General features: G+C 44.3%; 1 protein-coding gene across 1 annotated transcript in view; it reads right to left on the reverse strand.

Annotated features, from left to right (window-relative positions):
* Positions 1-18,797, reverse strand: part of TAFA4 (TAFA chemokine like family member 4) — a 126,770-nt gene extending 107,973 nt beyond the window's left edge. The window contains exon 1 of the mRNA XM_083426824.1: positions 18,589-18,797. The gene's annotated coding sequence lies outside the window, so the exon portion shown is untranslated. The remainder of the gene's footprint in view (positions 1-18,588) is intronic.
* Positions 18,798-24,578: the final 5,781 nt, after the last annotated feature.

Here is a 24,578-nt window from a genome sequence, read left to right on the forward strand (position 1 = left end):
AACAAGTAGCAACCCTATTATGTAGATGCCTAAAAACTCAATTTGAAAATACAAAAACTGGGGTCAAACTTTAAGGAGTTCTGTTGAGTTAAGCAGCTAATACACCACCTCTTTTGGCTTGGGGGAAAAAAATCTTCATCTATATACTAAAGACTAATGCTATTATTCATTTCTTAAGGAAAATCAATATTATCTTGATTTTCTATGGCTTCGATAAGTCGGCAATTGTTAGTTAAGATAAGGAGTTCCATAATAAAAGAATGTGCCATTAAGAAAACCTTAATAAAATTCTGGGTCATTTTGTTTTGTTTTTAAGATATTCTCTTTTTTCCCACCAGACGGCTGAATTATGTATTTCTGCTTACATATTAGCTTGTATGATTAAAACATGATGCTCTTTCTTGGCTTTAATAAGGGCATATTCAAATAAAATAAAAAATTCTCTTAAATGAAATATAGTACAGCATTTGTCCTTAATGTAGTTTTCAGAAAAACCATTAGGTTTGGTACACGGAGGTACGATCAGGCATTTTTAAACTAATCTATAGCTCTGCTTGAAAGCCAGTATGTTCATTCTGTGGGCCCTATAGGATTCTGCAATATTTGCACATCAAAATACGCTCTGGTTTTTACACTTGGGATACTTAAGCTTTGTAAAAGAAACTGTGAAAAACAGTAAACTTTGAATCTTGGTTTCTTCAGCAGATTTTTTTTTTCCTAGCCATTGCTAAGTGTCCTTTTCTTTTCAGGGTGACCTTAACTTTCATATTTGTAAAATGCTTGAGAGTGTGTGTGTGTGTGTTTTCAATTCAACGGGTGTCATAATGACTATTTATCATCTTTAATGTATTAGACAAATGCACTGAGAGAAATCTCTTAGGACCCTCTTGTTTAAAAAGAAAACCAAGCTTTAAGTCATTGCTGATTTAGACCGAGTTTCATTTATTGACAAATAAACAATCATGAATACATTTGCTGGAAAACCATCTCGCAAACACACACACACACACACACACACACACACACACACCTTTCCCTCCCCTAATGGTTTTGTGCATCAGCTGTAATTTCACACATCTACATATTTTTACACTGACCAAGACATTGCTTAATACAATTTGCAGAGAAGGTTTTGCACCCGTACATCTTGTGACATCGGCTAAAGCATTTGGAAAAACAAATTATGCCATGTCTCTGCCTGCAAATGGATAAAAACATTTTGCTCAAAAACCGTGCTTATTCGTACAAAGAGCAAATCAATATATTTCATGCGATGAATGGGACAGTGGGAAAAAGTTGAAATATTAAAGTATAGCTCGATGCTTTGACATTTTGCATTGCTAATTGTGATCTCAGCTGTTTCCTGCTAGGTAATGACCATAATGAATAAACATGCTGTGCTTATGAAGGACTTAGACCTAACAAACTGATCAATTGTTAATTCTATAAACTGACGGGAAGGTGTCCTCACTATCAATAAATAAATCAACTCCTGTTTGTGGGATTAAGACACTACATCATCTCAATATCCTCCGGTTTCCCTTGGACTTCTTGCAATAATGCAGTTAGCATTGGGTTAGTGGCATTTATAAAGTCAAAGTTGTCGTAATGTTTCAAAAGCCATTGCATGCTAATTAAAGAATCCACTGACACAGGCAAAACTCTAATTATTAGTAAAGTCACCTGGAAATACATTTCCCTAACAGCAACTCTTTTGTTAAACCTCCTCGACAATAAGCAAACAGCAAATTTCAAAGTATGTGTCGTCCTTTGTTACATCTTTTGCTTGAGGCCAGTGCTTATAAGCAAAGCAAGATTATTCTCAACAAATCCAGAGTACTTTTTATCCGCAAAGTGTTATTTGTGTGGAGGAAATGTATTTTCAATAGAGCAATTGGGTTCTATCTGGCAGGGAGGAAAATCCAAAAGGGCAAGATCCTATTTTGCGGAGAGAAATGTTCTGAAAGCCAGTCTCTTACAAATAGCCATCATCTGCTACCGTTCCAAACAAGACTTAGCATTCGTAGTTTATTCACCAACAAAGGTCCAATTTAAGAAAGAAATGTGTGTGTTCAACTTATAGGCAGTCATTCGGATGCTAAGGAAAACAAAAATACATTTCCACTAGTTTCTGTAACCCAACAAAGTGTTATGAGTGTTAATTCTGCAAATGAAAAAAATCTGCAAACTCCAAGCTATTGGACAAAATTGATCCCAGCTTCCAAGGAATATTATTAACCATAAGCAGTCAGAATTCCCCCCCCCCCCCCGAAATAGAAATAGATTGACAATTTTGACGCATTGCCATTAATCATTATCAGTGGATTATTTGGTATACAAGATCAAATCCTGGTACTGCTACCTAGTACAGCATTTTTATATGTCCAACTCTTGCAGGCATTCTCTTTTTATCTTCATTTAAATTTGAATATAAATACACATTTTTTAAAAAATAAAGCTAACTGGAACTCTACTTGCTTCCACAGGAAGACAGACAGAAATAGGCACAGAAATCAAAATAGATGTTTGGGGTTTTTGTAATCTAAAGCCCAAAATGGAAAGGAATCATTAAAAACAATAAACTGGGATTCTTTTAAAACTCAAACAGCAGAGCCTCATTAGGACTGAACTCTAGGGGCAAACAGCAGGACTGACGCATGGCGTGTAACTGATGGCAACCCTAGCAAAATAGTTAAGAGTAGTAAAGTAATTTGTGGCGGAACCAGTTCTGCTGCTCAGGCACGAATTGAAATGCAAATAAGAATATGAGGAGGCAGGAATGGTGGGGAATTTGTGACCGTCAGGTTTTTGTTGGCCGTGACCAGCATGGCTAATGGTCAGGGACAATGGGAGTCGCAATCAGACAGAATCTGAAGGGCTGCAGGTTACCAATCCCTGGCTGCAAGTAATTGTCGGAGGAGAGACATGTGCTGCCCTTTCTCTCCATATATGTACTGCAGCCACACAGGCAAAGTGAAGCACATGATCTGCTTGCCAAGCAGCTTGCCCTGTCAGCATCACCCTTGAGCCAGTGCCACCAACTGGACTCACACACTTCAGCCCCGACTGGGCTAGGCGAGCTGGGTAGCACTTCCAGAGACCACCTTCTGCACAGGAACAGGTCAAAGTGCTGTGGACTCACAGCTTAGAGTTGTGAGCACCGGATTCACTCCAACAAGTAGACAGTCGTCGCACAGCAGAGTATAGCAGAGCATAAACGACTCGGAGAGCAGCTCTGTAGAATATCTTCTTTATTCTATCCACAACTATAATGCACAACTATATACAGAGCTAAATGAGGTCTAAACGAAAATGCTGAACTGCACTGAGCATCTGCAGCTGCTCTTAGCAGCAACCTTATCTATACACACTATCTCTAACACTCAGTCTCTCTCTCCGACACTTTGATGTGAGGCTGGAGCGGAATAAGTAGAGAGCAGAAACCGCCCCTCCTCTCTGGAGAATCAGCAGAGAACATCAGCAGATTCTTGGATATGGGAGGGGTGAAATCTCCTCATGCCCCAGGGAAGGCCAATGACAGCTTGGCATGGTTAAGGATCTGCAGGGGTCTCCCTGTGGAATACCTGTGTGCCCTGGGCGCACCACTGCTCCTCTTGCCACTACCACCTGCTCAATGGCTCCGTTTCTCTGGGTGAACAGCAAGCAATGGGAGTGATGAAGAAGGAACAGCAGCTGCCATTGACAGCTCACTCATTTTCTGTATCTGTCTTTCTCCTGGGACAGCAGTGGGGATTGGGCCCTGATGCAAAAGGACATTAACTGAGCTACTGCATGGAAGAAGAGTGCTCCCCACACACCTGATTGGTTGTTTGTGGCATTTTTACCACACATTCACAGTGAGTTCTCTGGCCTATGTACCATATTTTTCGCTCAATAAGACGCACCAGACCACAAGATGCACCTAGTTTTTGGAGGAGGAAAACAAGAAAAAAAATACTCTGAATCTCAGAAGAAAGAACAGCAAGAGGGATCGCTGTGCAGTGAAAGCAGCAATCCCTCTTGCTGTTCTGGCTTCTGGGATAGCTGTGCAGCCTGCATTCGCTCCATAAGACGCACACACATTTCCCCTTACTTTTTAGGAGGGAAAAAGTGAGTCTTATAGAGCAAAAAATACGGTAGATCTTGAACAAAACAAAATAAAACCCATTAAAAAATATACAGCAACATGAAAATAAAATCAAACACCAGTTAAAAACAACATCAGGATAAACCAGAAGTGCCTTGGAAGGTACTGGTTCAATAAAGCTCAAAAGGAAGGTTTGGACAATTAATGATTGGGAGTGGCTGTGCCATTAAACTTCAGATAACAGACTTGCAGAAGATCCCAGATTGGAATGGAGTCAGAGGAAGCTGCGCTGATAAAAAGGCAGTTGGAAAAATATATACTAATAAAGCTGTATTCGACGGATGAAAGTATATGATGTTTGACATGACTGAGAATCGTGGAACCAGGGACGGATAATTATAAAGCGTTAAAATCGAGATGTGGAAAATATGGAAACAACGAGGAGAGGCAGAACTGAGATGTGGAGATATGCATCAGAGACCCAGACCGTGGGGAGCTCCAAAAAACTGATAATTATAATTTGGACTATAATTTGGACTTTTCTATTTTAGTTTTTTTATTTTAATTGGAGTATTATGATTGGATATATTAATTGGATGGTTTTTTATTGGAAAATCAATTAAAATGATTTTTTTAAAAAAACAAAGCAACCAGAAGTGCCCAAGTTCTAAAAAGCATTCAAACGTGTTTTGAAACTGAAGAACCTAAGAAAATAAAAAGGTCTTCACCCAACACAAATGAAACCGCAATGCAAGAACATTGGAAGAGCTGTGCTGGACCAGGCCAAAGGCCCGTCTAGTCTGCCATCCTGTTCTTACAGTGGCCAACCAGATGCCTATGGGAAGCCTGAGATCTCTTCACTTGCAGCTCCCAACAATTGGGACCCAAAGGCATACTGCCTCTGACAGTGGAGATAGAACAAAGCCTTATCCTCCATTAAAATGTCTAATCCTCTTTTAAAGCCATCCAAGTTTATGGTCATCAGTACATCTTGTGAGAGTAGCTTCTGCTGCCACACAAGCACAAGGCAAACTTCTCTCATTGTTTCAGTAACATAAAACATTTGTAGATTTGAGATTACATGAGGCCTAATCTCTCAGATCTTCTCTCAGCCACCTGAAGTAAGACACAGTACCCTCCTCTGTTCTTCCTGCTCCCTTACTAGATAGTGAGTCTCATGACACTGGGGAAGGCTTTCCACAATTGGGGTGCCACCATCGACCAGCTCCTCTCCTTGGTAGCTACCCACCTCATCTCATTGGGGCAGCTGGAAAATGGCACTTGAAGATGTTGTCAGGGTCCAGGCAAGTATATATACAGCTTGCCAGAGCACCTGCAAAACCCAGAGCTGGAACTAGCTCCAAGTTGCAATGCCACACTTGTGATTTTCATTCCTTGTAGGCCTCATTCTCCTATTGTCGCCATTTATGTAGTGCCATCAATATGTGCACACTTTATAGGCCAACATAGGCAAAAAAGACTTACGTCTTTCAGGGAAAGGACCATACGTCAGTGGGAAAGCATTCCAGCTAACATCCCTGGCATCTCAGACATGCAAAAACATGTATGTATGGAGATTCCCCTCTCCAGTGAAGTGAATACAGATGTCAGCATAGACAGAACCTCATACTATGCACCAGGGCACACAGGTGGCCCTTGACTTGGGCAAGAGCATCTTGATCTGCTCTTCCCCAACCAGATACCCTCCAGATATTTTAGACTACAACTTCCATTAGCCACAGCCAGCATGGTCAGTGGCCAGGGATGATGGGAGTTGTGGTCCAAAACATCTGGAGGGAACCAGGTTTAAGGGAGGCTGGTGTAGAGGATCACAGTTTAACTGGTATATTGTAGTATGAGCCATGGGCAAGAGCCTAGTGCCAGGACTAGTGGTCTGGAGGTGTATCAAGACCAAGAATGAGCTGGAGAGGACAGGTGAGCTGGCTCACTGCTAGACTGGCAAGCAAGAGAGATAGCAAGGCAATACGTTGAGAGGCAAGTAGGGGCACCCTAATCTTCACCCCAACTGGAACTGAGGAGTCACACCAGAGTCTGGGGGGCTTTATCAGATTATTGATCCCTTCTATCAGCAGACCCTTCTTGAGCCAACAGCAGATAGGCCAACCCTTTCTGGCAAGCACCACGATAGCCTGGATCTAGCTGCCAAACGGCACTGCTTGACTCCTAGCACCTTGAACAGAAACAACAGTGGAAGTATATATGGGTTTACTGGAAGGTAACAAGGTGTGAACTTAAAGCAAAGGGAGTGAAACACACACAGCCTTATAGCCTAGGTATTAAAGCCACACACTTGATTGAAGGAGCTCCAGCTGTAATGCACTCTTCTCACCCAAATATTTCGTACTCACCACAACTCTGCGAGGTAGGTTAGGCTGAGAGATAGTGACTGTACCAAGGTGAGCATTGTGCCTGACTGGGGATTTGAACCTTGCTCTTCCTAGTCTTAGCCTTTAAGCGCACTGGCTTTCACACATGCAACTTGGACTATTCAGGGTACATTTTTGTTTACTCCTGCAATGCTAGTAGTTTTTGAAAGGTATGTGGCAATTCACTGGAACAAGTGACACTGTGAATTGTGAATGAGATGAGGAAAGAAAAAACTTGATTATTATTATTTCTTTAAATGTATTACAGGAGGGGTGAGTTTGACGATTACCTCCGATTATTTAATGCTTGAGGCAAGCAGAATTAATTTCTGTGTATATTATTAGCACCTCACCCTGCTGAGAATTTCCCATTGTTACACTACGGAACATTGTAGTCAGACCGCTCACAGCTATTGTGCATGCTTTTAAAAGAGGTAAATCTAAATAAATTACGTTATTAATATATTATCCTTACTGGAGAAGCAGCAAGGGGCCAATTGAAAAGTGACCCCTACTGTGACTGAAACTACATGGGTATAAAGTATTAACTCCATCAGAACGCGACACGGGGACCAAGCACAAACAAACAATTTTAATTCCTTTTGCAAATGCTCTGCTCATTTGCAAATATGTATCCTATCTAATCTTTTCCCGAAACTTATTTATTCAGACTTTCTATTCTCATCCCATACTCTTGACTACAAAAAAGAACAGCCCTAGTTCTATTGCAGAAGGAAAGCTGCTATGACTTCTCCAATAAGGCTTTCTGGAGAATCACCTCCTATGTTCTAAATGTTGTTGTTGTTGTTGTTTGGATTATTACAAAGAAGCATTTCATTCTTCATCTTTTCCAACAAGGCTTTCTGCAGAATCTGTTCTGTTGTTGTTGTTGTTGTTCTAATGTGGGGATTATTCCAAAGAAGCGTTTCATTTCTTAACTTCAGTTAAATGGGTAGAGACCATAACTCAGCCAGTGATAGAACACATGACTGATATGGAGATTTCCTCAAGTCCAATCCTTGGTCTCTCCAGCTTAAATAATCACATGGCAGTTAGGGCTGGACAAATCTGTCTTCCTCCAGCTCATCACTTTAACATATGTTCATTAGTAAGCCCATTCTATCCCATTTCCACATTAGTGACCAATCTTCGGACAAACAAAATGCCTAAGACAATGGGGATTTTTCTTCCGTGTATATTCCTTGCCAGGAAGAGAAGTCCCATCCCCAGTTTGCTCTCAAGAGATGAGATTTAAGTCTCCAATTTGCGAAGAGCTGCTTTCACAGTAAGAATAGCTCCCTCCATCCTCAAATTTGTGAGGGAAAAGCAGGAATACATATCTGCCTGCTCAAATTTAGGCCTAAAATTAGGCCTGAAGAGAAATCTAAACAGAACTAGGGTGCTAGCTGAGGTAGAAGTCGATTTAAGGTAGGGTCAGACAGACAGGTTCATTCCCTCCCTTGAGGAATTTCTCACATTAAGAATTGTAGAGTTGAAGAACAAGAAGGGACTATGTGGGTCATCTAGGGACGCAGGTGGCAATGGTCTAAACCACAGAGCCTAGGGCTTGCTGATTAGAAGGTCGGTTGTTCGAATCCCCATGACGGTGTGAGCTCCTGTTGCTTGGTCCCTGCTCCTGCCAACCTAGCAGTTCGAAAGCATGTCAAAGTGCAAGTAGATAAATAGGTACCACTCCGATGGGAAGCTAAACGGTGTTTCTGTGCGCTGCTCTGGTTCACCAGAAGCAGCTTAGTCATGCTGGCCACATGACCCAGAATCTGTATGCCAGCTCCCTCAGCCAGTGAAGCAAATGAGCACCGCAACCCCAGAGTCGTCTGTGACTGGACCTAACAGTCAGGGGTCCCCTTTACCTTTACCTTATGAGGGTCATCTAGACCAACCCCCTGCATGCAGGAATCTTTTGCGAAACGTGGGGCTCAAACCCACAACCCTAAGATTAAGAGTCTCATGCTCTACCCACTGAGCTATCATTGGCTGATTCTATACAGGCAAGTCTCCACAGGCATTCCAGCAACCAACAGGAATATGATGCACTAGGCATAACCACCAGGAATATGCAGTGCTAACAGCCCATAGTTATGTCCAGGCTGAGCCATAGAAGTGAGCAGCACGACAGGAGCCAGAAGCTGAGGCAGAGCTGAGGTGCCAGAGCCCATGAGACACAGAAAAATACACCAGAGCCAGGCAGGCCTTGATGCTCAGGCAAGGCCCTGCTCAAACAGGAAGACTTTTATAGCCCTATCATGTTCAGGAGGGCACAATGGTTAGTGGACAGGACTCAGACCACAGCTTGAGAATATTTCACTGCCATGAGCATTTTCCAAACAGCAGTTCATGTAGAACCAGGGCCTCTAACATAGGGGTACAGCTGTACTGACCCCATACCAGCAGGGGCAGCTTTCATTTTAAAAAACAAGTCAACCAGACATTTCTGGAGAAAGTTAGAGAACAAAGTGTGGAGGCAGCTCTAATGCTTCAGGAGGCATGTTGACCACCAACAACCCCATCTGGGACTCAGGACGGGCCCCTCCCAGAACAGAAGCAGCTGGATAAAGGATGGTATTGGGGTATGTTTGTTAAAACACTTTCCTCATGTCCACAGATGCTGTTGGCATCCCTGCTTAGAACCAAAAGTCTTCAGTTACAGCAGCTCCCAAGTCAGGAAGATTCACATGTACAGCCCCACAAGGGAGCCAGATGGAAGCTGTTTCTGTGAACTACCGTGTGAGGCCTGAAGCATACCTTCCCCCTCAGTGAGGGGAAAGTATACTCATACCTTGGTTCTCAAATGCCTTGGTATTTGTACGTTTTGGCTCCTGAAAGCCGAAAACCTGGAAGTAAGTGTTCCAGTTTTCGAACATTCTTTGGAACCCAGACATCTGACGCAGCTTACACGGCTTCCAATTGAGTGCAGGAAGTTCCTGCAGCCAATCAGAAGACATGCCTTGGTTTTCGAATGTTTCTGGAAGTCAAACGGACTTTCGGAACGGAGTATGTTCAAGAACCAAGGTATCGCTGTATAGGATATAAAACAGGCTAAATATGTGTTAGGCCCATGAATGGTCCAGCACGGTACAGCCTGCATGCCTTAAAAGAAGAGCAAAGCTACAAACAGAAGAGAATGCTAGAGTATCTTCCCAAGGATTTGCTGGAACTCCTGAAGGAAAGGTGACAAACACATGCCTGTACACAGAGCAAATGCAAAGTATACATATGTGAGACACATCCGCAGCATGAACTGCCTTTGTTTGTGTGAACACAATTCCACAAAGGCACTGTGTCATGGTTTGCTTAACAAATCCACGGTTTGCTTAACAAATGCCACAGAGGATCACATAAACCATGGTTTGTTTCTCCAAAGTTTGGCTTGTTTTCCTGCTGCGCTTGTCTTGTGCTTTTGCAGCTTCCTTAGCCATGGTTAAGGAAGGGTATTTGGGTTCACACGTTAACCACAACTTGTGATCCGCAAGCCAGCCTAACCAACCTAACCAATTTGTTGTGAGAATTAAATAAGTGGCTGTGTGTGCTACCCTGAACTCCTTGCAGAAAGGGTGGAAATAAAATACAATAAAATAATTAACTATGGTTTTTTTAGTTATTGTAATCATTTTACACTGACAAATATCTATTTTTTTAAAAAAAAATCAAACCTGTTGAAGATTATCTTCCTTGTTATAATATTAATACTTTTAAAATGCAACATTTGGTCAACATTAGACTGATCAAATACCCGTTCCTATTGTAAATATCCTTGTTCTTTATAACACAAGAAGAAACTTAAGTTACTACTAGTGTCAATGCATTCAATGTTTTGCAACTTACAGGCACTTACTAATTGCTATCTCAATTCTCTGAGTGTCTTATAGCCAAAATGGGGAAATACACAGAAAGGGAGGATGTACCCGCAGACTCAGGAGAACCACCACGATTTGCTAAAGTACAAAAAAATATTTGAGAGGGGGACCCCTAAAAGGGGGAAGCACATGCAAAGCAACCCAGTGAAGACTGAGGTTGCTCTCAGATTACCTGTTGATTAAACATTTGTTCTGATTCAGGTGTGGAGATATACTAGGTTGTGTAAAGCAGTTGCTCTCCCACACTTTCTCCCATCAACAGAGCACCAAATCAACTTTAATTGTACAACCTGAATTTGCAGGTTTGTGATTAAATTCCACCTGACAGTAGTGACAATCTGGAAGCATCCTGAGTGTACACGGGGTCCCCGGAATGCTGACTGACTGTTAGAGGGCAGGGAAAGGAGGAAATGGTGAAAAGAGAAATGGAATGGAGTATCCAGAACAGGGGTACTCCCTTTTACAACATTTTTTTCCCTCACTTATTTAATTAGATTGCATCAGGATACTTCTATTGCAGTTTTCTCCTCCCAGGGGGATCAAATTTAGCACCAAGACTTGAAGTTCCCCACCCCTGGTCCCAGGCCATCGTTGGAAACCTCTGAACATAAATAAAATACAGTGGTACCTCGGGTTACATATGCTTCAAGTTACATATGCTTCACGTTACAGACTCCGCTAACCTAGAAATAGTACCTTGGGTTAAGAACTTTGCTTCAGGATGAGAACAGAAATCGTGCTCTGGCGGCGCGGCAGCAGCAGGAGGCCCCATGAGCTAAAGTGGTGCTTCAGGTTAAGAACAGTTTCAGGTTAAGAACGGACCTCCGGAACGAATTAAGTACGTAACCAGAGGTACCACTGTACATGAATAGCACAGTGCTTACATTTATCAAAATTTATATACCGCTTGATTACAGTAAAACCTCCAAACAGTTTACCCACACACACAAAAGTTGCCATACTAAAATATTGATTTCTTACAAGTGCAAAAATCAGCAAGGAGCGCAGTTCTCTGAGCAGAGGTGTTATATGCTCACAAGGTCTCGTTCCTGTCGCGTTCTGTGCCAACAGCAGTTTCTGGGTCACATGCAAGGGAAGCCCCACATAGAGTGCATTGCAGTAATCCAAGCTTGAAGTCACCAGTGCCGAAATCCCAATGTAACACTTCTATTGAATGAACCCCCACCTGTATCCCTAATAATCTTATGTCTGATAACATGCCCTTCTTGTTCTTGGCTTCCAGGCTTTCATAACGCTAAGGGCCAGTTCATTTGTATGATTTTTTTAAAAAGAACTTTAATCCGTTAGTCTTTCTAGAATGCACAACCTGCTGAAACTACAAAGCTTATCTCACCCGTGCAAAGTTAGTTGCAACATTTTCAGCTGGGGGAAGGGGCTTAATCCAGGCATACCAACACCTTCCCAAAGTGCCACTGAGCTACAATACTGCCTTTCTAAGACTTGCACCACCATATGCATACAGACATTGGACTTTAGCCTGAATTGGAAGAAGAAGAAGAAGAGTTTGGATTTGATATCCTGCCTTTCACTCCCCTTCAGGAGTCTCAAAGCGGCTAACATTCTCCTTTCCCTTCCTCCCGCACAACAAACACTCTGTGAGGTGAGTGGGGCTGAGAGACTTCAAAGAAGTGTGACTGGCCCAAGGTCACCCAGCAGCTGCATGTGGAGGAGCGGAGACGTGAACCCGGTTCCCCAGATTGCGAGACTACCTTGGTTTCTGAATGTTTTTAGAAGTCGAATGGACTTCTGGAATGGATTATGTTCAAGAACCAGGTACGACTGTACAGGATATAAAACAGGCTAAATATGCATTAGGCCCATGAATACCCACGCTTATGGGTATCATAAGCAACAATATTAGATACATAAATCTGATGGGACAAGATCCAAACACCAAAAAAGTATGCCGCAATTAAAAATCTTTTAAAATAATCTAAATCCTCTTGATGATTTCTTTATCAGCAGGAGCCCTTGTAATTTTCTAAGTGTTTTTTTTAATGCCACAATAGATCAAAAGATCATTACTATTCAACTTATTTGAATATTTCCTAATTCCCTAAACAGTTGCTTACTGTTTTCTAATTTAAAGTAATTCATTACAGGCACATCTTGCATTTTATGTCAACTCAAAGTGAATTATACATTCTCTCTCTCTCTCTCTCCCGGACAATTCAGTGGCAGCATTTCAGTCATCCATATGGTTCATTTTATTTCAGTATACAAATCGGCAGTATATATATAAATTGGCAGCAACGTAAAGCATGATAGAAAATTACCCCTCTTTAATAATGCTAAACAATTCTAATGATCCCATAGGTTATGCTAAACATCAACAACAACAAATATGCAAATAATAAATATGCAGATAGAATGCTGTTTTTCAAAGCCAGAGCTTCTCCCAGGCAGCTCATAATAGAATAGATAAAGTAAGTTTGTAAATGTTTTCAAAAGATCCCTGCAAAGTTTGAGGGCGAGGACAGAACAGTCTTCTTCTCACTTCAGTAGTGAATTCTCTAGGTATATTTAACATCCAAGGGAGCATGCATAGGATTATAGTCTAATGCACTTTAATTTGTGGCCTGCAAAATCATCAGTATCTTTCTTCCTATGAACTCAGAGTGGGATCGGGGCAGGCCTTGAAATGTACTAGTGCATTGAGCCAATGTAGTGTTGCACTATAATTGCTAGAACAGTTTTGGAAGCAAGGGCAACCCTTTAATATCTTCTGCTACTGGTATAACAGTCTCAGCCTTCAACAGCAAGGGGCCCTCAAGATGTTTTGGACTTCCAACTCCCATCAGCCTCTCCAGCACATGCATTATGGGAATTGTAGTACAAAGAATCTAGAGGGCACCACACTGTTGAAAGCAGTATTACCTTGTTCAGAGTAAGTAGCTCTTTTTTTCTTTCCTTAGTAGAATGCTCCTTGTTGTTTTTATGAAGCTTTACATCAGCTAGGCTGTTCAGATGCTGTTAGACTCCACCTCCCATCAGACCCAGACACCATAGTCAGTGGTCAGGAATTATTATTATTATTCAATGTATATACTGCTTAATGTCAAAACAAGTTTCTAAATGGCTTACAAATTATTATTTAAAAAACAAGCTGCACCAACCATTGCAAGATAGACCTTCACAATGGGAGTTGTTATAGTCTAGCAACATCTAGAGGGCCATAGGTTCCCTATCCCTGAATTATATAGAATCATAGAATCTCAGAGTTGGGAGGGACCCAATGGGTCATCTTGTCCAACCCTCTGCAATGCAGGAATCTCAGCTAAAGCATCCATGACAGATGACCATCCAACCTCTGCGTAGAAACCTCCAAGGAAGGAGAGTCCACCACCTCTCGTGGGAGTCTGTTCCACTGCTGAACAGCTCTTACTGTCAGAAAGTTCTTTCTGAGGCTTAGTCGGACTCTCCTTTCTTGTAGCCATTGGCTCAGGTACTACACTCCAAAGCAGGAGAAACAAACTTGCTCTACCCTCCATGTGACAGCCCTTCGGATATTTGAAGATGGCTATCATATCTCCTCTCGGTCTCCTCTTTTCCAGGCCAAACATACCCAACTTCCTCAACTGTTCCTCATAAGGCTTGGTTTCCAGACCCTTGATCACCTTGGTTGCCCTGCTCTGCTCACGTTCCAGCTTGTCAATAGCCTTCTTTCATGGTCCTAATTAATTATATGCATCCATCAACCTTGTGAGGACAGCCCATCTCTTCATTTCACTGGAAGACAGCAACCTGTCCAAGGCCACTACAACTGGGCTGATATTTGGAACCATTCCTAAAATGTCTGCTCTCCAGCTTTCTTCCAAATTTACAGTGGGGAACGGGAGGATAAATATTAGGGTCAACTAATAAACTGGAGAAAAGCAGTGAAAATAAGCATGCAATACAGTAAAAGCATACTGTGATCCTTCACTATAGGAATAGCCTTTAAAACTATTGTCAGCAGACCGAACTTTGGTTGTGAGTTTGGCAAGGGGAGTAGGCTATATGCCTGAGCCTCCCTTCTAATTCCTGGTTCCAGCATGGATTCAATTGCTGAAATAGCCAGGCCAGCCTGGCAAGGGCCTACTACATAGTATGGGTCATTAAGATAACAAAGGGAGTGGCTCTGTGCAAGGTGCAAATGGATGGGACTCCCTCCCTCCCTCCCTCCACTGTCTGCTAATTAAAAATAAAGTACAAAAGGCCAGAGTGGTGAGTTGAGTTTTGTGAGCTAGAAGCTTGATACAAAAGCTGCAGGATGGAAAGGCAGAGAGAGAAAGAGAGAGAGAGCGCCATGCCTGATTTCTGCTGGAATATGGAGATGGGAAAGACAGAACACTCTTGGGGTGTTGATGCTGTGAAGCCCTCCATCCTAGGCTGAGGTTGTATAAATGTGTAAATATGTGCAAATGAACCATATATCCTAAAGACACTACAGTCTCCGCTGCGCCTCGTTCTGAAAGAAACACAAACCCTGGAAACCCCTGGAATCTCGCACCACTCAGAGATTGAGGTAGTGTGCCACACTATACATATCTGTTCTGTACTACGTAGGTTAGATAGAACAGCTCAGACAGCACTGGTGCAATTTAATTAGTTCCAAAACGAAAATGCATGGATAAACAGAATCAGAGAGGATGCTGAAATGGTGTCAGGAACTATCTTTAGTTATTTAACATGGTCCACTTTTCTAGTCACTGTGACAAAAGGAAAATTATGATTGTCCTTAAATCAAGAGATGGAATATTTGATCTAGCCAAGCTTTCATTCTTTCTATCTATCCTTCCAAGGTATTGGTATTCCACCCTCCAGCTTTTTTAAACAAAAAACAAAAAACCCAAGGGTGCTTAACATATGGCTGATTAAATCTTTTTTATTTCTTTCTTTCTTTCTTTCTTTCTTTCTTTCTTTCTTTCTAATATTTATAGGCAGCTTTTCGCCCTAGATGGTCACCACACAGTTCACAGAACGATTGGGCGGCGAGGTGGGGGGACTCATCCGTCAAGTAATACTCATCAGTCAAGTTGCTTAAACAAACAAACAAAAACCACCAGTAAAAACAAATTCAATAAATTAGGCATGATGCAACTTACTTAAAATGCCTGCTAGACTAGAAAGGTCTTCATTAAAGCACCTAGAGAAGGGGGAAGTGTCTGATCTTAGCTGAAAGAGAGCTCCACAGAGTCGCGCTCACAATCATAAGCACACAGCTCCTGGTGGATCTGAGCCATTGGGAAACACTAGCAGAAACTCCTTCAAAGATTCCATTGATCAGGGATGGATGGAAGGAATCAGGCAGTCCTTAAGACATCCTGGACCCAAGCCGTTAAGGGTCTTATGAATTCATACAAGGAGCTTACACTTGGCTTGGTAGCGTAATACAAAGTGACAGAATATAATGCATGGAATTAACTCAGCAAAACAAGAGCACCAGATCAAAGAGGAAGAGTCAGTAAAATCTGTAGAGGACCGCTGGATGTTCTGCTGGGTAAACACAAAGGCTTTCTGGGAGACACATCAGACTCTGTTGCAGGTTAACCTATCTTGGAAAGGCTTTCCACACTGAGGATGCCATATAAACTAAGCAGGACCTCTTTGATCACTATCTGCCTAACATCAAGGGACTCAGAGGTGGATCTCCAAAGATGACCGGTTAATATGGAAGGAGGCAATCCTTTGGGATCCCATGACCGTTAAGACTTTGCTTACCATTAAATAACTTTAACTGACTTAGAAACAGTACAGAAATCCCCAGGACATGTTGTTGTTGTTTAGTCGTTTAGTCGTGTCCGACTCTTTGTGACCCCATGGACCAGAGCACGCCAGGCACTCCTGTCTTCCACTGTCTCCCGCACTTTGGTCAAACTCATGCTGGTAGCTTCAAGAACACTGTCCAACCACCTCGTCCTCTGTCGTCCCTTTCTCCTTGTGCCCTCCATCTTTCCCAGCATCTTCCATGTAAATGGGACTGAACTGCCAGATACATATTTTTGTTTTGGGGGGGCATGTGGTGCTGGGAATGGCCCTCAGAACTTGTTCTCAGACTGAGATGTTCTCTGTTCGCTTGTCACAATTACAGGGAGTGGAACAAAACCACCAAATGCATATTGCAATATGGCTTTGGCCAGGGCGTGGTTCCAAAACACCTGATTGGCTGGCGATGATGTCAAGCGCATGCTCAATCTCTAGTGGATGCAGTTTCAACATCACTCATCCTCAAGGAAAGTGTTAGCATAGGAGTTTCTGCCATAAGTAGCAGGATCTTAACCAACATGTGGGAACGAGAAGGGCAGTTTTTCAAACCTCATTTTCAAAACTGAACTGGTGCTTTGCTAAGAGGGCCACTTGTAAAAGCATCTTTCTTTCCAAAATCTCATTCGGGGGTGATGTTGTTTCTGAAAATTCAACTATTCCAGAAATCTTGACATTCAGCACCTGAAGCCAGTTCATGTTGCAACAAGAGGTTTGCATAATTTCAATTTTTCTAGCAAGGGCTAACAGTGCACTTGAGACGATGCAGAATGGAGTATATTATAGTATACTTACTTTCTGTATAAACAAAATAATCTCTAAATTGGATTCTTTCAAGCACATTGGCCTACACGTAAAAGTGGGGCCTGGTCCATTAGGGCAAATGAGGCACTGCCCCACCAAACCTCAGCTGCCTGTCTTCTTACTTAGGCTCAGTTACAGCAAGGAAAAGGATGAGGACAAAACTGGAATTAGTTGGCCTTGCCTCTCATTGGCTCCGGTTCCGCCTACTGTTGGCCTCCCTGAATTCTGCTCCACTAGTCTCAATGGGCATCAACCACCACTGCTTGTACATGGTGGTGACAAAAGAAGGCTAATCCAAATAAAAAATGATAAAACTCAAGATTCTAAGTATATTTTTTGAATATTAAAATGAATTGCCGCAATATTTTTTCCCATACAAAGACCAGACAGGCTGCAAACACCCAGATGGTCCCTGTGTTGCTGTCTTTAATTAGACTTAATATTATCATCATAAATGTAAGTCGCCAGAATTGACCCACTCGTTCCCTGGGCTGAGGGGTAACTGTTTCCTCTCTTGAATGATTTGGTGAGAGAGAGAGAGAGAGAGAGAGAGAGAGAGAGAGAAGAATACCCTTTCATGGGTCTCTATATACACAGGTTTACCAGAAGACTACAGCATATCAGTAAAACATTATGCTTTTTAAAAAAAAACCACACAAAAAATGAATTCAGTTACTTCCCATCAAAACATGCAAAGGGGGGGGGGGAGAGAATGCCAGCTACGCAAATACAACTTGTGCCAGGGAAAATGTATGTCAAAGCAATTTGAAAACACATCTGTGCAAAGGTTTGCATGCAATTACTGTGTGCGCACCTTGGAATATATTGAGTGGCATACTGGGAATACGCTGTCGTGAGTTATTTATTTTTACAGCGTGTGGAATCGGGGGGGGGGGGGGGAGGGAGCAAGCAGCCCACAACATCTCAGCTGGCTACCTGAAAACTAAGGAGTATGATGGACAGGAAATGCTTTCCTAGCCACAGACACCTGCACTTACCGTTAAGCAAAGGACACAGTTAAGCATGTTAATGCCAGGGTACCAGACTGCTAATACAAAAGTGAGGACTGATCAGGTCTATATATCTGTGGCTTGGACTTTCTAGCAATTAGTTTGATACGCTGCCCTGATCTACACATACACCCTCTCTTGTCTCCCAACACTTCCACTGCTCCAGCTAGGTAGCTCACTATGTTAAATTGGGCTTACTCACAGGTAAGTATGCATAAGGTTGCCGTTTTAAGTCAATCTGCTCCCACCATGGTATAAGCTTCCTGGGTCGTAATACACAGTTTGCAAATAATGCCAACGAATGCATGCAGAATTTATTTCACGCAGGCCAGGCAGCAAGCAGGCTTTAGTGGCATGATGACATCAGTCACTGTCACAATAAACTGGGGCTAGTGGTTCCAGATGCTCCTTATGTTAAGGGAAGTTGTCCCTTAATACATATCCTCGCAGCAACACAGTACAATTTGTCTCGCTCCCCCTTGAGAAAAAACGTTCCTATAGTTCCTATAGTTTTGATGTGCGCACACCTCAAAAGTTGCCCGGTTGAGTGGGTGGGTTTTGTTCTGTTTTTCAGCTGTGATTAACTTACAAAATGGAAAGACTAAACGGGAAGAAGGATTCTCTCTCCGCACCCACACGGAAGGGAACTCTCCACTCACCTCCGTCTCATGTACAGTACTTCATTTCTAAAACGATCTCCTGTTAAAGCACAGCTCTTCGTCCGCCGATAAAATGAATGAACACGCACTTTATCTCCTGCGATCAGCCATATTAACCACGCTTGGCTGGGGCTGTCTGCGGATAAAGGAGTATAACAGCAGGAGACCCGCTTCGTGCGCTGCAGGCGGCGAGAGGAGAATCCAAAAAAAGTTTTATTTCACTCTTTCCGGGGTGGGGGGAGTCTTTACCTCTCGACGTACCTCCTTCACACCTCCACTTATCCTGGATAGGTTTCAGGTTTCAGGCAAGAAATGAAACCGTATGCGGCGGTAGAGGGAGGGAAAGGCGACAGCGGATGGGAAGGGAAGAGCCTGCCCGGCTACTCCGCACCTCGATCTCGACCAACAAGAGAGGACACATCATCCATCTTTCTGTCTCTCTCGCTTTACAGGCTTGCCTCACTCCTCACTCCTTTACAGGCTTGCCACGTTTCGCCGCTGAACGGACAAAGGAGACTTTATTTTACACCCCCGTCTCGAGCAGACTAGGAACTGCACAAGGGAGGTGGCAGGGAAGATAGGTCTGTTTGCCCGCGCGCCTCCCGGACAAACACGATCGCGCTTTCGGAAGTGCTGCGCTCGAGATCATTTCCCCAGGCCCCTCCAGAAGGCGCTCGCACTCTGCGTAAACTGAAAACACCTTAGCTCGTCATTCCGGCCGCGCTTTGGAGGGGCCGGTAATGGTTCTGCGCGATCAAGTGCACTCTGCACATGCTCCGGGTCTCACCGCTCCGATCTCGTGCAATGCGGCGCGTTGGCTTTCCAAACAGACTGAGCTCCGCACGTTAAACCCTTCCTACGACAGAAGAGGCGCTGGCCTGCCAGGACTTGGCTGGGCATCACAGTTAGCCAGCCAAATGGCTCCCAGAGAGCCGAGGCACAAACGCTCTCCCGGCCTCCCAGTGCCCATGGGCAGCTGCTTGGCCAGGCTCTCCCACAAAGCGGTCCACTTCAGCTGTGGCTGGCTCCGCCAGCTTCTGCTCTCCAGCAACTATTCCAAGCTCATCGATTTTAAAACAACCCCCAAGGCTTCCTACATCTGGCCCCAGAATCCAACACAACACAACCCACACACACAAAGAAAGAGAGAGAGAGAGGTAGTTTCCAGTCACACCTGCCCACAAACAACTATCCAATCCCCTAGGAGGGATTGCTATTTTACGCGCGCTCTTGCCTGGAGAGCAAGTGCCACTGAACTTGGTGGAATTAACTTCTGAATAAGCTTTGTCTCCAAATGCGCCACCCGACAGAGTACTGGTCCCCAAAAGTCTGCCGGCGCACCGGCGCCTCAGATATTTAATTCTCTCAAGCCTCTGGAATCGCGAAAGGGAAAACAACGGATACAGAGCAACCATGTGCGTGATTCCTCGGAAATACGTGACATTACTCCCAGGTAAGTACGTGTGTGCGCGCGCGCAGGATTACAGTATCAATATAGGTCAAGTTTACAGCGCTCTACCTGATGGGCAGACGGTCATGCTTAGGCAAAACATAGGAGTTGCTCGCATCCCCTTGCTTGGAAGACTAGATTGAGCGCTCCCACGACTCAAAAAACCGAAAAAAGTTCCTTCTTTTTACGCCCAAGCGCAAATACCAATGCCGTCGGGGCAGAAGTCCAGAGCCCCACTTTGCGGAAGGCCTGCAAGTGCAGCAGGGCATTGTGAAGTATGCCACTCCACGCCCCCCCCCCCCGCGCGCATACACGTTTGCTGCTGGTGCTTTCCAGCTCGCATCACGCGCGCTTCGCTTCCTCACCGCCTCGCTCCCCACGGCACGAGCGTGGATTCGAATCGCCACTTTCCCGGCACCTAAGGATCGGGAAGAAGCAGATTGCCTAGCAGACCTGGTTGTGGGAAGCGAGTAACTGAGTGGAAGGCGATCTCTCTGTCATCGGCTCCGTCCGATCTTTTCTCCAGCCCTGGGACAGCATCGCCGGAACTGCTCCCTGCACAGGTTACGCCGAGCAAGACAGCCAACGGCCGGCTGCACTGCACAGCCCCACCACTACCAAAGATAGATAGATAGATAGATAGATAGATAGATAGATAGATAGATAGATAGATACCCCGGAGGTTGACGGGCACTTTCCTCCCTCTGGCAGGAAGAAAAAAAGCTGCTTCTTCGTGCGCCCTAGAGAGCGCAGCGTCGGCAAACCTTACCTGGCGCGCAGCAGCAAAGATGAGCCGGGATCTAGCCTAGCCGCTCCGCCCGAGGAAAGGCAAGCGCGCCGATCGCCCCATCCAAAGCCGCGCTCTTTCTCCAGTATTAGGAAACCGCTATGTGCCACCGGCTATGTCTCGTCACGGGGCCAGGAGACAGGCAGGCAGGCAGAGCCACCTGCGCCCGCCGGGTGGAGGGGAGCTGGAGGCAACGCTCAGCCAGCAGCCGAGGCTCCGAGGAACCCGCAAGAAAGATCCGTGGAAAAGAGAGAGAGAAAAATGTCAAGGCTGGAGGGTGGGAAACGAAGGAGGGATAATGAAACCCGACGGAAAGTTCGACGGGGTCACGCGTCTCCACGAGAATCCCAGCGCGGCTCTGCTGGCAAGGGAGCGGCGGCCGGAGAGCGCCACCAGCGCGCTTTGGAAACTACCGCGAGGCTCCTTGGCTTTCCCAGCCGCCTCTCCTTCGCTTGTTTCAAGGGGCTGCGAGGCGGGCGGCCCTGATAGGGCGGCGGAGGGCGAGGGCTGCCCGCCCCCTTTCCGGGCGCTGTCACTCATCTTCCTCTACCCCACGCGGACGGCCACTTAGGCTCCTCCCCCCCAAGGCGTGCCCACGTGGCTATGTCACCGTGATCGTCCAGTCCGAGGGAGGGAACTGTGGGGTGAGGATCAGGTCTTGAAATGGCAGTGTCTGAGACTGATCTCTTGCTTGTGGGGTTCTGGTTGGCCACTGTGAGGACTGGACATGATGAGCCTATAGCGCTCTTCTGTTGTCAGATAAAGGAATATATAATGTTGTGAGTTTGGTTAGTCTGATGGCTTGATCCCAGAGTTACTAATCCCTGGAGTCGTGGATCCAGCAAGGGTTAAAATCTAATGGAAGATTCTGTTGTTGAACTAGTCAGGCAAGTGCTTTGGCATTAATGGTCTTATGGACTATTGTTACTATAACCAAAGAAGTTGCCCTGTGCCAGAGGGCACATGGGTGGTACTGAGAGAAACCTGTGTGAGAGAGCTTGAGAGCAGCCAGCAGAGAGAGAGAGAAAGAGATGCTTGATTTCTGCTAGAATCTAAGGCTGTCACTGGTAGAAGCAAGAACTTTTGGGGTGTTGATTCTGTGAGCCCCTCTATCCTAAACTCGGGTTGTATATATGGCTTGACAACCATATGTCAGGAGTGCTCTGATGGTGTTTCCTGCTTGGCAGGGGGTTGGACTCGATGGCCCCTGTGGTCTCTTCCAACTCTATGATCCTATGATTCTATATATGTGTAAATAAACCATATGTCCTAAAGACAACGCAGTCTCCGCTGTCCCTCATTCTGAGGAAACCAAACATTGGGTAAGCGCCTGGAAGCCCTGGCATCTCACACTACTTGGAGATTGAGGTGGCATCCAACAGTATGTTGCTAGGAGTACCCAGGCTGAAAGGTGCTGCTACCTCCCCTGTATAATTTCCCTCCCTTGTCTCACCAATAGATTTGGAATTGAGCTTCACTGAAATCAATACCTGGTGGGTTTCAATAGAAATTTACTTACAAGTTTGTGTGCTTAAGGATTGTAACTTAAAACTGTTCAAAGCTCCATTAGGAAGGCCAGGAAGGCACATGGATTTAGGTGGGTCTTTACCAATTACGTGTGTGTTTAAAATTGCAGCCCAAATCCTAAACACATGTTCAGGTGGATCCTCTTTAATCTTTTAGTGGCAATTTTCAGGGTTCCCTTTCTTGGTTATTGTTTGGCATTTGTTATTTTCATGCAAGCTGCCTTGAAACTATATAGTGTAGGGCAGGTGTGGGGGACCTGGTGCCCTCCCATTGTTGTTGGACTACAACGCCCATCAGACCCAGCCACTGGCCAGTGGGGATGATGGGAATTGTAGTCCAGCAACAGCTGTTGCCCCTTCTCTGTCATAGGCGATAGATACATTGTAGGGTGTCCTTTGAAAATAAGACTAGAATGTTTACTCAGATGCTAAGTCCCACTTTGAGTTGCATAAGAGTGCACAGGACTGCAGCCCTGCATGAAATTTTCTCCAGCGTCATCTAATCTGATTTTAATTGAGGACATTATATGCTGATGACTCACTGTAGTAATTGTGTTATTTTTATTCTAAATACCCTTTAGTTTTATTAACTTTACCTCTGCTGGTGATATGTTCTTTTGCTGATCCCAACCCATGATTGCTGTATAAGTTATTTTCTGCATTTGCAACTCTCTCTGTTAACCGTTGGATAGCTTGGATTTGATAGCAAAAGTCAAGCTTGCATGGCAGAAGTCTGAGTGTGTTGCCCAATCTTAAACCTTAAATGGTAAATTCAAGAATTAAGATTTTGCAGCATTTATAGGGTTGCTACCTGCTTTTTAAAAAATCACAGTAGTATCTGAACTGAAGTGATATGTTTGCAGTCCAGATCCATGTACCTGAAATTTGCAAATTGCGTGAGAAGATGGAGCAGATTGGCTAGAATAGTGTTCCCCCTCTTTCCAAATCGTTTTATATCATTTGATGTCCTCCCGGCTGCTCAGTTCCATACTGGAGCCTGGGAGTTAACAAGAGCATGAGAGAAAGAGAGAGAGAGAGATGACTTAGGAAGAAGGGACTCAATTGATCAGGGTACCGTTTCTCCCTCCTTAGCCATTCCCACCCCATGCTGTCACTTCCCTTACCCTACCTGTGCTGCTCCACTGGGCACTGGGTTGTGTTCAGGCAGAAAGAACGACTCAAATGGCAGTACAGGCAACAAGGCAGAGCAGGGCAAAGCACTCCTGAAACCAGTCTGCTCCCTTCCCCAGACACATGAATGAATGAATTTACTTTATTTGGTCCCAGACCAGCATAAGCAAAACATCTAAATAAACAACACAACAGTATGAATCTAAGCGAATAATTATTAAATAAATAATTATTAAAGAACCAGCCGTAGATTAAAACATATACATAGAATACTTGATTAAGCATAAATAATGGGTGAATAAAAACTAATAAGAAGAATTTTAAAAGACTAGTTAAAACAGCTACAGTGGAACCTAGGGTTGTGGACGTAATCCGTGATGGAGGCACGTTCGCAACCTGCAGCATTCGTAACTTGCAGTGCCGCGTCTGCGCATGCGCATGACACGATTTGGTCTTCTGCGCATGCACGAGCAGCGAAACCCAGAAGTAACCCTTTCCAGTACTTCTGGGTTTCCCACAGTCCGCAACCTGAAAACACGTAACCCGAAGCATTTGTAACCCGAGGTACCACTGTATATGGAGTGGGACTTCAGTGATACAGATCTAACAATATGGGCCTTCATTTTAGGACTGATTTGTAGCATGGACCATCATTTGAGGAGTATCTATCATGGGAGTGCAGAATCTGGAGACTGAATATGTGACTTCTGGGCTTTCGTACTGTAGTAATAGGGAGTTGTTGTGTTGTTCTGAATGCCCAGGGAACTTATATAGGATGGGCTGGATAAACCTGGCTCGAATATCCCAGACACATGCATATCGTCATCATCACCATCATTTTTATTAATTTATTAATTGCCACTTAAACCACCATGCCAAGGCAATCTACACATAAAATAATTAAAAACAGTGTACCGTATTTTTCGTCCTATAGGGCGCACCGGCCCATAGGACGCACCTCGTTTTTTTGGGGGGGGGGGGGAAATGAATAAAAAAAAAATCCCCCCCAGTTGCGGCTGCCGCCCCAAGCCTTGCGGACACCGGAGGGCTCCCCGTGCTTCGGGCGGCAGGCTGCTGCCCCAAGCCTCGCGCACTC

Source organism: Podarcis tiliguerta (genome assembly GCF_965153285.1).
Source record: "Podarcis tiliguerta genome assembly, chromosome: 2".
Lineage (NCBI taxonomy): Eukaryota > Metazoa > Chordata > Lepidosauria > Squamata > Lacertidae > Podarcis > Podarcis tiliguerta.